This window comes from Labrus bergylta, chromosome 6, assembly GCF_963930695.1.
Source record: "Labrus bergylta chromosome 6, fLabBer1.1, whole genome shotgun sequence".
Classification (NCBI taxonomy): Eukaryota; Metazoa; Chordata; class Actinopteri; order Labriformes; family Labridae; genus Labrus; species Labrus bergylta.
Window position 1 is genome coordinate 27,225,673 of NC_089200.1, and position 4,954 is coordinate 27,230,626.

Consider the following 4,954-nt stretch of genomic DNA (forward strand, 5'->3'; position numbering starts at 1 on the left):
TGTCTCCACGTTTGCAATGAAATGAAATCAGAATCCCTGGCTGCAGATAAGAAGTCATGAATGATGCTTTTTTTTCTGTCCAGTGATAGAATCACATGCGACCCTGAGATCACCTCTGAAGGACGAAGGCTGCTGAGTGTCCGGCCGTGGACTGGCCGTCACCGCGACGCAAGTGGGGGTCGACTTGAATAAATTAAATGAATTACCAGCTGCCTTGTGCAGGCTCGCAGGATGCAGGGTGGCATGAACACGCCATTACAACAATGATAAGGATATCTGCGTGGCCTTGTGTTAAAGGAATTACACATAGCATCCCGAGCCTTTAAGGGAGGCTGACAGCTTTGCGCGCACTGGCAACTTGGTATGACATGAGAATGTGTGTGGCTGCAGAGCGTCTCGGCTGCTGTTTGGCCTGAGTCGAGTCAAGCGGGAGGGGGGGGGGGCACCGAGCGGTTGCTGAGAAGCAACAAAAAGAGAGAGAGTGAAGAGTTATTGTGATGCAAATGGACACAGTCTTGTGTTTAAACAATGCATTAATACATCCAGATAACATCGTGAGATGCACAATAAAACAAAATGATGTCCTCTGAGGTTATTTAAAGAGATATGACATCAGATCCTGACATTGCAAGAAGTGCTCACGGCCTGTCCGACTGCTTTTGTCTCCAGCTTTGATAAAAAGCAGATGAAGGATAGAAAGCCGCATTTAGAATCCTATCCACTATACGGGGACGTTATTTACATAATATTATGTTAAATATATTCGACTTGCTTCTAACGTTTTAATGTAAACCGAATTGAACTCCTAAGGAAGAAGTGATGTAGCTGAAACGCGGGACACGTGGCGAGGTGTCCGATAACTTTGTCTTCTACCTGTAATCTGATGCCGTGCTGAGAGGAGGGATCGGCCCTCACTTCCACGGGGTGATTTATGATTGAAGACACGTTAATAAAAATATCAAAACAATCTGAGCTCTGGTGAGGAAGATACCAGTCCGCTACGTACATCATGCTCGACAGGCCCGCGCAGGGAAGGGCCTGCTCTGTGATATTATGCTCCAGTGGATGCCCCGCTGCCCTGCACTTGAATAGAGTATGCAGCTGTTGTTTGTTTTTGGGAGGATCAGTGGGGGTAGCAGCACTCACACAAGGTGACATTAACGTAAACATGTGCACCTTGTAGCCTGCTGGATGAACACTCAGCCACGATGTATTTCCATCCCTTTAAATCCTAAAAAACTCATACAAGGTCTTTTCATTTTAAAGGAATGAGGAACTGCCTTTACTCGATTTAAATCTGCTCTCAATAGAGGATGATGATAAATAAATAACTAATAAATAGATCATTAACTGCCTAGAAAGGCTGCATGAAATGATACAGCTCCCTCTTCCCCTCTTCCTTCTTTTGATGGATTTATGTGGAGTATGGACGCGGAGTCATTTAGTATGTGTTAAAAGCTGCCGCAGAGAAGTTAGCCTGCAATACTCACACCACCCCACTCCTAATATCTCAATATGTTCCTGAAATCTCACTGACTTTCTGTCTCCATGTCATGCCCAACAAAACATGAAAATCATCACTCAGTATGCCGTCGAACAGAAAATGTTCCAAAAGACTCCAAACATGCTTTAATGCTGTTATCAGAGAGCACACAGTGAACTTGTGTTGTAGTACACTGATGACATTTTTAGTCTTACAGTGTTCCTTAATAAACACCTTTACATTTCTCAGGGGTTTTGGGATGTCTTTTTTTAGTTGAATCAAAAAAAGCAGCGATTATTTTTTCTGTGTTAGGTGGTTTAAATACAGCATTTAATGATATTCATCTGCGCTACCTCACCTTGCAGTTTGAGCATGGATGCTGAAAAAACGTTATTCTAAACATGAAGAATTTACCTCTAAAAGGTTGTGTATCACATGTGTGATTACAGAGACCACATTTAGACTTTTTTGTGCTTTTATTTGTGCTTATATCATTGAAAACAAGACAAACATTTAGGTTCAACAAAACTACTTTTTGGTGTCATCATGAATAGTTTTGTTCCTCATGAACTCTCTGTAAGTCTAAACCATCACATGTCAGAGGTAAAGGGTTACACATGCTAGTGTTAAGCTAGGTGAATAGTGATATTAAGTGTTTCCTCATTGGAACAGCTGTCTTAAGTCCTGTAATAAAGTACAGTTAAGGCATCAACATGCTTCAGCTGCAGTTACCTCATCAAACTGTAGTCCCAAACAGAGTTGGTAGCTGCTCCGCTAACATGTTCTGTTTTTGCTTGTGGACATTCAGATCAGCTATAAGCTTTGGCCTTTGATAGTCAGACAATACATCATACATGCCTGTTAGTTTAGAGAATACCACCATCATAATGTTGCTGCAGCTTTCAGTTTTGCGAAGGAAACAGTCTGGTAACAAATTTAAGTTTTACTGTTTTGTTTTTTTAATTTGTCTGTTTTCAAGCCTGCATAAAATAACTTCTAATGATTTTTTCTAACCTTTTTTAAGTGAGGTCATTATTTCCTCAGATCTCATATTCACTATTACTAATAAAAAAATATTGTCTTATCAGACCGTTCAAGTGCTCTCCATCAGTTATTATCACTGCCATTAGAATACTTCAGACCAGGCCATCCTCACTTACCGCTGAAAAACTCAGTAATGGGAATTTTGTTGCCAAAGTAAGATTAAGGGCGCGGTCACACTGGCCATCATGCCCAAGCACGCTTCAAAGCTAAAGTCCAGTTCGTTTGACCAGTGTGACCGCTCCGTATCGTGCTCAGGCACGGTACACTTCCTTGGCTTTGGCACACTTCGGAGAGGTGTGCTTCAGCACGGTACACTTCATGCACAAGCACAAGCTCACACAACGCTGACAGCCTTCATTATGGAGAAATCCAGAGTTTCATGTCTGTATCGGACTAAAATGACTCAATATAAGCCACAAAGTAGCTGTCATGCTCTGTGTTGTTCTCCGATGTGCGGGCGTCTGCGCCTATTTTATTTTTTTAAAATAGGCGCGCCTATTTTATTTTTTTATTTATTTATGGCTGTATCTGATTAAAATTGCTTAAAAATATCCGCAAAGTCAGTGAAGTAGCTGTCATGCTCTCTGTGTTGTTCTCCTGTGCGGCGGCGGACTCGGCTGCGCGTCTCTTTTTCTCTCTCTCTCTCTCTCTCTCTCTCTCTCTCGTCCGCCTGTTTGTAAACTGAGCACACTTCATAATAACATAAAGCGTGCATGTGTTGTATTAAGACGTTATGTACAAGAGGTAATCGTGCTTTTAAGCACGGTTAGTCCTGGCCATTATGACCGCGGGCCGTGCCGGCCAGCGTGGAAATGGCAAAGCAGGGGGGCAATCATGCTTGAGTACAGCACGGTACAGATGGCCAGTGAGGCCGCGCCCTAATAAACTATTGATAGTAGATTTAAACTGTTGTTAGACACCTCAAGGAAACAAAGTAAATAGTAAAGTCCATCTTTTACAACTGATGACTCAAAACTTTGACTTTTGGTCGCTCAAAGAACAAACAGCATCACCTCCTGATGGGAACTTTGACTTCCTGCTATGCTTGTTTTCCCCAAATATTGCTCTGACAACTATAGCTGCCTTCATGTAAATACAGGTCATTAAATCTTACAATAGATAATGGCCACTCCATCTAAAACATGCAGAGTAAGGCTTTACTAGTACTTATATGCTACTGATGGCAAACTATAACTATTGCCAGGATTTGCAAGGCGTTGAAGGCCTTGCGGTCAGACCGCGCCCAATATACGAAGGATATCGGCCTCCAAGCTGGCGCCTTGGGCTTCAAGTCCGACCTGCAGCTCCTTTCCAGTAGGTCATTCCCAACTCTCTGTCCCCCCTGTCCTACTCTATTCCCTGTCCTATCTAAATTAAAACGCAAAAGCCCAAAAATACATCTTGAAAAAAAGCCAAAATTGGTGGTGGTGCTTGAACTTGGTGGGGGGGGGGCATTTTTACAGCAATGAGCAGCTGATAATAAACAACAAACAACATACAATAAACACTCTTTTAACATGTGTCAGCATCAGCTAACATGAAAACAAAGCTTCTCAATTCGTTTAAGCAGCAGTGCCTCTATTGATTTCACACACACAGTCGTGGTTTCGACTCACTGTCTCCTCACAGAGCAGGAAAACATTCCTTCCAGATAAATATCACCCAACATGAGCTGCTGCACCCTGACACTGGCAAAGTTGGACTTGTATAAATGTCAAGAGAGATGTGTCCTCCTTTTGTTCTGCAGAAATTGCCAGCAGCTCATTTCCTCCAGGAACGCATTAACAAAGCAGTTAATTCTGTCATTAATTAAAAGGAATCACAATTCAGTGAACACTTCAAATTAATCTACTGAGATTTGCTCTCACACAATGCTCACATTCTATTTTCTTTGTCTCATCAAAGAAATTGCAGCCCCAGAAGCTTGTTGTTTTTTTCTTGTCATTTGCGTCAGCCCGGTCTTTGTAGCTCCGTTAGCAAAGCATGTCACCAACAGTGCCAGGTTTAGAGGTTTGATTCCAAAGGGATGCATCCATGCAATAGATGAACGAACATGTAGCATTATGAAGGTGCACGAGTGGTTTGGATGAAAAAAACAACATAATGAAAGTCATATCATGAAGGTGTTAATACATCTGATCCTGATCTCAAGCTAAAATTAAATGAACAGAATGGTTTGTATTTGAGCTTTCAACTTCCAAACTGGATACAAATCTCTATTTTTTTAGCATGTTTTGACACAGATTTCAAACTAATGTGTTCAATTGTTGGTACATCTTATTGCCTGCAACACAGACCAATCAGAGAGAAGGGTGTTATTGTAGGATGTAGTGGTAAAGTGCCCCTTAGGGAGGAAGTTAGGTTAGGTCTCAGGTTACGGATAGGTCAAACAAACACTTGACTTCGACTTAAGACATTTGTATCCTG